We start from the raw sequence: 11,610 nt of genomic DNA on the forward strand, positions 1-11,610 counted from the left end.
TGTCTTTGTGGTACTCTTATTATTGTTAAATGAATTATTGGGGCTTTACATTGTAGATGACAAAATAATGTGAGTCCTTTTGATTTATTAGTATTTGTGTAGATCAATATTGTAATGAATACAGGAATATATGCCATATTTGTCTGTGCACTGTGGATTTCACCTTTCACTTTGAGTACTGGTTGCTTGTAAAGTTGGTGAAATTTTAACTTATTCCTTGCTCTCTTAATACTTGCTTAAAATGTAATGTAAAAGTATTCACCATCAGTCTTTAAACTTGAGCAGCTAAATTATTAGCCTCCGATTTCTTGTCTGAATGCTTAATAGGCTGATGTCAAGGCACCTTTAACACATAAGCTAAAGAAAAGCTAAATGCTTAGCACCGTCCTGTCTCAAAGAAACTGAAATAAAAAATCCCAACTTGTCTTGTGACAGGCTGTTAGAAAAGTTGGTTGATAGACAACAAAAGTGGTGTCAATCAGTTGATGCAAATGTGACTTCATGTGTCAAATCAAACCATCGCTCTACAGAAAAACCTCTCTTTAACCCTTGGCAGCATTTTCTGGAACTCAACCAGCTTTCAAAGGAGAAAAATAATCCAGTTTTTTTTTATGATTATCTTCACAACACCACATAAAATATCTGGGCTTGACATGTCCATTGCATCCAAACTTGGTAAGTACAAGCACGGAGAGGTGACACTGACTAATTGTAATATGAAATGCCCAAATGAATCAATGATTGTGGGTTTTTAACATTAGCCAAAAACAGTTTCGCTTCAGTCCACTTAATGATTTGTGTAACTTTAGCCATTTACCTCTACTTTAACTGATAGCAAGTTGATGAAGAAACAAGTAAGAAGAAACAAGCAAGTAATAAAGAAACATCACTTATTATGAAAATAAGAGTTTTCATCCTTTTGTCATACATTTAGAAATAAACACAAAATCTTGTATCTACACTGTAAAATGTGGATCTTCACATGTTGAGCTCTATCCACTCACTGCTTTTTCATGGGAAATAGCACGTACAGCAATGTCTGTTTTTCACACGTACTGGTGATCTTAAAATATATTTTAAATGACTTATATTATTTGTGTTTATCTAAGTGCGTTTAGAATTCAACCTGTAGTGAAATGTAATATTAGAACTTTCTGTCTTGGTAGCATATTGCACTCCATCCACCTGTGCAGACAGATTTTAGATCAATCCTGAACCTCACAGTCAGGTACACACACATACACATTTTTGATGCTTTATTTGTATCCACTGACACACACACACACACACACACAAAAGGCACATGCAACATCTGTCTGGCTCCCTAGGCAAGCAGCAGCCCAACCAGACATGTCCAATGAAATATGCATGACACGCTAGCATGTGATATGTCAAAAAACAACACCATCTACTTCGCCTCATCCTCCAGCGGCTCAGCTGTTCATTCATTATACATGGCTGCTCCATGCACCTCCACTTTGTGCATTTTACTACCCATACCTACTGCATCTGCCCTGCATGTACCACACACTGCTGTCCAAAAAATAAGATTCATATACAGTAATACGTTGCCATGTTATGTAAATAAACACTGGACTTTCTCTCCTCTCCCTCAAAAGTGTACAGTACAGTATATAACACAATAATACTTCAACTTATGAAGTTCATGAAAGTGTCTACATTTAGAGTTGTAAATGCAAATGCCAGTGTCAGGTCTTGTACACAGGAAGTCACAAAAGTGGCAGCAAAAGCTGTTTAGTTTGGAGTCAGTTCAAGAAAAACTGAGACTGTCTTCACCTGTCAAACACCCTCTTGCAGTCTGCAAATAATGACTTTTCTCACTCATTATGAAAGACAGATGTAGTGTGATGTATGTGTACCACAAAAAAAAAAACAACATACACTTTAGGACTTTAACCACATGTACTGTTCAGTGTTGTTTCTGTTATGTTGGTCTTCTTATGCACATTACCATACCATTACCTTTGCACTACCCTCATCATATTACACTGATATTGCACATATTGTACAAATATTTGTATATATGTATATATACTGTATATATGTTTTTTCTTCCTTTAGTACTCCTTTTATATACTTTATTCTTTTATTTGATTCTAATTTAAAAGGTTTGATTATTGGTTTATACATTTTCTATGTGTGTAGCGTTGAGGGAGCTACAGCTGCATTTCATTATGCAATCCTGTATTGTACAATGACAATAAAGCTGAGCCTTGAACCTTGAATCTTGATGAAGTCATTCACATATGCAGCTCCAATTGGGCAGTTATTTTCTGATGTTGCCGATATACTGGTGCACAGTGAATTAGTTTGTTTCCCACTGGTTTTTATCTTGCATACAGAATACTGCAGCTAGCTTTGCAGTATTATGTGCCTGGCAATATGTGTTGTTGAAACTGTATAATACAACGATGATGCACAAGCTAGCGTGATTGACATCCTGCATCTGCGCTTGAGCCAGTCCCAGTGTCGTTCAGGTAGGGTTGACAAATGCTAATGGTTGCTTCCGCATAAAGCTGAAACTTTCTAAACCCCCACACATCGCACCGCTGAGCTCCTTTAAGTGTTGTTGTTGATGTTTTGGAATTTCAGCAGCTGATCTTTGAATCTTTGACTCCGTATATGTGAACCGGGATTATGGAGGATGGTTACAAAGTGTGTGACTTTGATAGTGGAGACTGGTGGAATTATTTCTTGGCTGAAAGCAGTGACTTCCTGGAGTTTTGTGATCAATGTAAGGTGGTCAGGGAACCAGTAGAGATTCCAGGAAGTCACGGTCCAGCCAAAAAGTAGTTCCAGTACGTAACTGCCTGTAAAAAAACACAGATTGTCGTTTTTACATTTTGTTTTTTGGATGCCAGGCTAGCTGATTCTCCCTGCCTCTAGTCTTTGTGCTAACCCCCTGCTGGCTGCCTAGCTTAATATTTGGGGTACAGTTATGAGAGTGGTGTTGATCCTCTCATCTAACTCTCGACAGGAAAGCAAATAAGTGTATTTCCCAAAAAGTCAAACTACTACTCCTTCAACCAAACTGTAACCATAGAGGTGGCAGATAAGAAAACACTCATAAACAAGTTGTTTAAGTTGTTGGAACAGTCATATGGGTCATCTTGCAAGACACCAACATACAACCTAATTTGTCATTTAGGCATGAGGACTTGTTGAAATAACTGGGCAACTGGCATATAAGCATATAAGCTGCGGAGCTCAACGTATAGAGGCTCCAACTTCATCGATATGAAATCTAAAGAAGACATCACAAGAGCACCCTCACTGAATAACTGACAGGTGACCTCAAGGAAGTACAATGCAAAAACATTACCGCAATAAGTATAGAGAAACAAAAATAAACATGCACTCTCACATACGTGCAAACATCTGACAGATGTGCCCAATATGACAAAAGTAGAAGTCCACTCCCTCCAGCATTTCTTCCTTCACTGAGGCACTGGGAGAACAGTATGGAGACAGGATTTATTCCCAAGCCTCATTTGTTTGCTGCTCATGTTAACATCAGCTGGTGCAGGGAATTATTTGACACAGAGCCAAAGCCTTGGTGACTCACTCAGTTTTGAAAGTAGATGGCACTTCTTTTGGAAGTGTCAGCCCTTCACCTGAATGAAGTGAGCCCAACATCAGACAGGTAACACATTTGTCAGGATTCTAGACATTCATCCATAAGCTACTTAGTTACATACTTAATGTCTCATTTTTAAAATTTCTTCATCACCTAATGAGAAAATGACCATTTTGTGTCAAATATGACAGAAAAATCTCAGACTGAAAGATATTTCAGCCCAGCTCAGACAGGTGTTACATTTGAGTTACATTTAACTCAGAGCTGCAAGTGTTGCATCATGTTGTGAATGTTATGATTAATTCAAATGGGAAAGAAGCAGGATTTTTGTATGTTTTTTCCCTTTTTGCAATCAAAAGGTGGATATCTACCTTGGATCTCCTGGATAGCTTTTGTGTACTTGTCAACATCTTTCATTGTCAGTCTGCGTGTGTTTGCATCTGTGTGTGTAAAGGAAAGTGACAGGTAAAGAGGTATATAATTCCTACACCTTGTATGAGTCAGCAGTGGTCCTAAAAAATAAAACTACAGCCTGTGTTTTCCTTCATGAATACTTCTTTGTTTGAGGGATTAAATATACTCAGTCAACAACAATCAGGACTTCACTTTATAATAAAATTATTGCACCATATTGCATTTAACTCCAGTGGAACATTGAAATGCTAGTTAGCTAGCTAGAGTCCATTATTAGTGCCCAAAAGTAAACACTCTCCAGAACTGACAGATGTAGCAATAAATACCAAAGAAAATGAAATGACCACATCCTTATAGCTACAAACAAACATATTTGTCAAAGCATGATGCACGTGCACTTAGAATATCAAAGGGCCAATAACTTATGGGGATAAACTAGGGTCAAAGGTTACAGGAAGCAGAGGTCCAATCATAATCCTCTCATAAATATACACACCCAATGATGGACACATACCTCACTGGAATGCTGACATCGGCATGGGGTCACTGGGAGAGGGCCTGTTTCTCTGGAGGTATTTTGTTCAAATGTATGTTGATAGGTAATCAAAGAAGAGAAAACAAATGTGTGTGTTGCTACCTGTGGGTGCAAAAGTTTAACATTAATATCACCTTTTCCTGCCTCTATGTAGAGATTTTGAACCTTTTTTGTTAAGCTCTGGAGTGTTTTCCCCTTTTAGATAAAAGTCTGTGTAAGAAATAAACCCAGAAATATTTGAAACATTATTATCCTTAATTTCCCCACACACTGGACCATTCTCTGCATGACAACATTGCTAGAAATGTTGAAGAGAATCAACCTGCCAAACACCTGTTACCCTGTGTTTTTAGACTGAAATTCCTGGTAAACACTGGAAAAACTTTCTCTTTGCTTGAATTGTTGTTTTCTTATGGTTATAGGTTTTTTTTTAATTTACAACTGCATAACTTAAAATAAAGTTAGACTTGCTTTGACAAGGTCTTATTCCATTTTGTTAACCTTTGGAAAAGTCATAGTAACTGAAAAATAATACTGCCCTAAAAAAATTGCTCAAGTTGTGATGTAGGTACATTTCATAATCACACACTGGGTTATTTGTATGTTGGTGGCTACAGATAGCAATGAAAACATGTTAACTTCAAAAGTCAGAAATCAAAACTGACTCATGTTGAGTCTGAGCTTTGCCTAGAAGGAGCACTGTCTGTTTTTCACAATTAAGTTTTTATTTTCTAAGCAAAAATGTATCTGCAGCATTTCATTTAGTAGAGTTGGAACACTCTTGTTTGTTGCAAACCCTCTTTGATTTTCATACATAAATTATGCATAAAACAGCTTTTATTATTTCTTTGTACTTTCAACACACTACACGTTAATTAACACATGGGTTAAAAGTCTAGAACATGGCCATTGTAAGTGCCACCCAGTATAAGTATAGAAATTGTCGCTCTGTGCCAGCTCGCTCCTCTGGCCTGTCTGCACATTCATCCATCATGTTATCATGTGCCGACCGTGGATAAGGCAGCTTTTGGCTAAAGCTGATCCTGTCATCACCACAGGGTTGGGGTCCAAGATAACCGCCGTGTGGTCCAGCTGTTACCAGCACTCAGTGTACCCACAATGGTTTGCTTGTGTTCGGAGCGGAGTGGGAGAGTTGTGCTCGCAACATTTAAGCCCTTCCTCGAGACCTGTGATTGCGTCAGTGGTGCACAGCTGTGCTGCAGAGAGCTGACAGACTGTGTGTGTTTCTAACAGGTTTGAGGGGAAGAGTGGGTCTGAGGTGTGTATTTGTGTTTGTATGTTTTCTTGTGTTTCTATACTTATATGAAAAAATGGTACTTATGTAGACAAATGTTCTTAGGCACGATAGGGAAGATGAGGGTAATCCTCTAAAGTAAGGGTTTAAAGAGTTACACTATTGGTACTGATGTCACAGCAAGGCTTGGCGGGAAGTTTTCAGGAGCGAAAATATCTCATTCCAAGTGTTGTTAGGAGCCTTGATGCTTACATAGTTTGAGATCATCGTCTTGCCCTTGATTCATTTTGTCCCATTTTCAATTTATTCCTGGACAACCAGATCATTTTTTAAACATGTTGTATGATATTTTCGTCATTGCTCTCGTAGTATTGGCAGCACAACAAAGCCATTTGTCGCATTAGCCAATGAAATGTGAGCAGCATATGTCATCAGTTATTGCTGCACGCATGGAAAATATGGCTTCAAAGAAAAGTCAAGAGTTGGAGAGAAATTGCTGCTGCCCTCAAACAACCTGCTGAGCAAAATGTCAGCTGCCTGATGGATCAATAATGCAACTAGCAAACATCCCCATCTCTCCCTCTTTCGCTCTGTGTGTGTGTGTGTGTGTGTGTGTGTGTGTGTGTGTGTGTGTGTGTGTGTGTGTGTGTGTGTGTGTGGTGTGGAGGAGGTAACTGAGAGATCATTAACATTGCTGCAACATAACAATCATGTATCCTGATTTTCATAAATGAAGATGCTTTGACTTTTCATTAGTATCATGTGTGACTCCAGAGATGGTCATGAGACATGAGTTTAGGTGTAGAGTTAAGCAGAGTTTAGGTTTAAATTGATTAGAATTAAATCTCATCTATTAGGCAAATGCTTTTGTACATAATATTTTGATTTTTACGCCACATGTATACACTGGAAACAATTTGGGATTAACTGTCTTGATCAAGGACACTTCAACATGTGGACAGGAGTACAGTAGGTGGTGATCAACCACCAGGCATTCTTTTTTGTTTCTTCATTTTCAGTGAATATGGGAAGGTTTCAGTCCAGTTTAAGGGGAGCATCCAGGAAATTTTTACATCACTCTTGCACCTGAAGATTTTATAAGTTGTGGAGAGGAAAAAGCTTTTGTTACATGAGAAGGTGGACAGTGGGCACTGTTACATGTTACATGCTTGGGCCCTTTGAAATTATAGACTGAGGGGCCCAAAGAGGTCTCAGTCATCAATGGCATCATAAGCCTTCAACTTCCAGAAGCCTGAAAAGTCTGAGTGACAAGATTTTGAACATGTGAGTTTGTGAGTGTAGTTGTTGAGTTAATACATGTAAGTGAATACAAGAACATGAATGCATTTACGTGTGTGTGTGTGTGTGTGTGTGTGTGTGTGTGTGTGTGTGTGTGTGCAAAACTGCATGTTCTCATGTCACACTCACACCGTTTTAGTCTCCCTGTTTCCTGCAATCATAATCAAGTATGTGTTATTTTCATATCGTATTTGCAGGACACAAGGAGACATGAGAGCATGCAGTTTAGTGCATGTGTGTGTTATTTTGAGTAATTGGGCAAACAGGTCACAAGTGTCAACATCAAAATGGAGTGTGAAGCAAGGACAATTTGATTAGTGAACAGGAGAGATACCCGAAGCTGATTTAACTCATTTCTAAATAGGAACAGCCAAGTTAAACATATCTCTCTCTCACGGCAATGTCACGTTAACTTTCTGATTTCACACCCACCAATCTAGCAGCAGAAATGGGTGTTTGCCTCCGGATACGGCGGTGAGATGAAATGGACAGATATTCCCAAGTGGATAACAAACCAACGCCACGTCTAATCAAACCTTCACTCGGTGTAAAAAAAAATAAAAAAACTCACGAACCGTGACATTCGAACAAATGGGTTAATTACTTTTTAAAAAGCCAGCACTTAAACACATTTATTTCTTTGTAAGTGCGAGTTGTAAAGTTCCCGTCAAGGGTTGCTGGGGCCATAAGATTCACTCTAAATGTAAATAAGTGGTGTTTTAACCGGCTGTTAGCCACACGCTTGTTAGAGCAGGAGATAAACCGGGCAGCCCATTCTCCACGGGTTCAAGTCCCTAATTAACCCAAAACGGCTTTGTCATTTTCTCATCCGATTATGGCAAAGACTTCAGCACTGCAACACAGAGAGATAAATATGAATTATTTAAGTCTCCTCTGCTTCTTCCTCCTTCTCTCATGGCTGATGTATGACAGATAATGGTGAATATAGGTGGTGTGGAGATAAAACTGCTCATTAAGAGTTTAAAGTAAAACAAAACAAGCTGATCAGAGATAACAGAGATAAGACTGAGATTTCCTAATCCTACTGGAGGAGGACAGTAACCCCTTGTCTAGTGAATGAATGTATGTGGGTATTTAGCAGCATTTCTGCTTTATTTGATTGCATTGGGGAACAACGAGAATGATGGGACGAAGAAAGATTGAAGGTCATAAGCTGTAGAGTGGAAGTGGAGTGGTGAACAAGAATTGTGAGGAAGTGCAGAAAGGAAAAGGAGATACTGTAGGTGTGTGGAAACAGGAGTAGATGAGGAAATACATGATTCAAATCTAGTGCAGGTACGGTGAGGCATTTGCCTTAACCCGCTGAGACACCATTCCTCCACCGGGGACAATCTAAATTGCATCAGAGAAGCGGTAGCACCATCGAAGTTGAAATTCCGATCGACCACCAAGATAAGAAAAATGGGAAAGATTGATAAAGTGGAGTAGATTATGTAATATCCTGCTACTCCTTACAACTCAGAGAAGTGTGAATGTGTTTAACCTTCATTCAGCTATGAGAGGAAGTATGTGGAAGACATGGGAAGGCAGGGAGGAGATTGCAAAGAGATAAGGGAGGAAGGAGAAGGAGGTGAACTGAGATAAACAGCAGTGGAAAAGGAAAGCAGGGACACTAAAGTCTTGTTTAGGTTCTGGCTGCACATATAGATGTTGGTGCAAACATACATCAACACTAAACAGTATTTCAATCAGGAAACAAGTGAACAAGAATGCAGATTTAATAAAAAGACTATGGTGTTATATGGGTAGAACTTTTAAATAGCAGCCAATCAGAGATCCCCCTCAGGGCATGGCAGCAGAGAGACTAAACAACTTTCTATAACAAAGAGTGAAAATCAGCTAACACCAATCTGGGCTGGGTAAAGAAAGAAAGAATCCCCTTATATGTAATCAAGTCACCTCTGTCTCAACCAAGATTGAGCATTATAAAGGTGTCAGAATACTCTAAACCAAGTTGTCAAATGGTCAGACCGTTTCCCCACACCTCTCCAATGTCAGAATTTGAGGGGGCTGCATCTCACAATTTCAGGAACCAACAATGCGATGATCACGCCCACTTTAAGCAGCAATTGGCCAGGTGTGCGGAGGTAAGAAAGTAGGCAGGATTTGAACTTCTCTCTCAAGTTCTCTTTTTTTGTTCTTCGCACAATTACTTTTCGGGTCTCGTAATGCCTTTGAGGAGAGACCATTATCCCCAGTTTCATTATCCCCATTCGAATGATTATCGCCCCTCCTTTTCACCCCACCTTTTTGAGTCTGGCTGTTTGCAACAGGTTTAAACAATTTTGGTTTTGGACGTGGATGGAAGACAAGTCATACAAGCTTGTTTGTTTCAAGCATATCCCAGCTTTATGTGTCGTAAAAGGTAGTACTAAGGACTGCTGCACTAAAGTGCATTAGATAATATAGGGGACCATGATATCGTGTCCTCCAACTATCAATTAAATCTCGCCCAAATCTAATTGCACCTTTTTGAAGTATTTTACCAATGAGACACAGGGCTGAACAAGGGTTCATTATATTATGGTAGACTTTCTACATATGAGGAACTGCTGACCAAAAGGCATCTCCTTGACCCATGGAATGTGTGTTTCCAGTAGTTGTATCTTGTATTTCATTCAGATTACGATCTCAATCAGTGAATTACAAAGCATTTCCGTTATTTGGTGCCACCCAGGTTTGAATGTCACTGTTGTCATTTGCTCACTACAGATTAACAGGATAAGTGCTCCACAGTTCACTTCCTAAGTGTGGTTCAGTTCTTTTTCAGCTATAAAAGAGGGGAGGGGCGGTGGAAGGCACTCTGCTGGCTGCCTGCGGGGACGTCTTACAAGGTGCAAGAAACCTCCTGTGTCCAGCCTCGGTTCATCCCTCTGATGGGAAGTCCTGTCGAGAAGCCATTGACCCTGAACAGAGCAGAGAGCAGAGACGCAAAGCCAGAAAAGAGAGCGAGATGGGGAGGAGGAAACCGAAAAAGAGAGAAGAGTGAGGAAGAGGATGTTAAAATATGAATCTGATCTTATTTTTTTAGAAAACCATCCATTTGCTTACATGATAGCATCCCTTTCCTGATTTGGAAATGCTCAGTCCCTCAATGAATAAAGATTAACTAAAGTTATTGCAGTCATTACTCTGGATTCAAGACAAATAATGAGGGGCATAAAAATGGCACACTGGGGATTGTTCTCCCTCTCAGTATCTTGCCTGACTCCAGTAGTTGCACTGAATTTACACCTGTTTCAAGAAAATTCTTTAAACTAGTTAATTTGCATTGTAAACAAGTCAAACTTCAGTATCCCTCCCCATTAAAAGTATTTATGTATGTTAACATTGTAACTGTTGCCTTAATATAATCACTCAGTAACAAGGATACTGTGTGCATATGAACATCATACCCACAGAGAGCAACAGTGTGTAGGAGTACATCATGAAGAGCTGTGATGAATTATAGCAGCAGCAGTTCTGTAATTCCCTCTCTCTGTCTCCCGTGCACATACACACACACACACACACACACACACACACACACACACACAGTCACACTCATGTGTGATGAGCTGTTCAGTGGACTTTCCTCTCAGCGGGGTTCCCCTCTCCCTCGGCACTGAGCCGACACACGCTGCAGAGCGTTGACAGCAACACACTGATGTCTGTGTCACTGCTTCCTTCCTTCTGCTCCCTGCTTCATCTTGACTGCAGCAGACCTCCTACACGTTCTGGGTCTTTATCAATGTATGTTTTTCCATTATGCATTTGATTTATGTTCTAATGCATGATGCCAAAACACTGACAATGGATGGATTACCTAAACTTTAGGTAATTTGTAATTCCCATCCCTTTTTTGTCTCTTCAGCGATGTATCTGATGCCTGATCACTTCTATGTGGTGCGATGGGAGGGTGGAGAAACGATTCTGTACTTATCAAAAAACCAGCTGGCAACATCATACATTCAGAGTGAAGTGGCGTCCAGTCGCAGCCAGTGAAACATTTTATATGTGGAGTCTGTGCAGTCTGAGGCTGTCTTCAGACCTACATTGGCACCACATAAAAAAAAACACAGCCTCTCCATTGTATAAATACCGTACTCGGAGGTACAGTATGTGCACTCTGACTTGATGAACCTGACCAATCAATGAAAACAACAATGATTTCATCATGGCAACGGCAACAACTGTGCCTCTTCTGGAAATCCAATGTCTACTTTGTTCTTTATTTTTAACTGGCTTCAATTTGATTTGCTGTGGTTTTAATTTCAGTGGCGGGACAAGGTATCATATGGTAATTATCTGTATCAAAATGTATTTTTTTGTTTTTTGTTTTTCTTTTTTATCCATGACACAAAAAGGCTTTTTGTCAGATGCGAAGCAATGCAGAAATTTTGGACTATTCTTTTATGATGGACGACAGTTTCGGAGTTTCTGTGTAAATACTAAAAATGAGGTTGCATTTATTTTTAACAACTGACATTTTTAAAACTTTGTAAAACA

Source organism: Siniperca chuatsi, linkage group LG13, assembly GCF_020085105.1.
Source record: "Siniperca chuatsi isolate FFG_IHB_CAS linkage group LG13, ASM2008510v1, whole genome shotgun sequence".
NCBI classification, from domain to species: Eukaryota; Metazoa; Chordata; class Actinopteri; order Centrarchiformes; family Sinipercidae; genus Siniperca; species Siniperca chuatsi.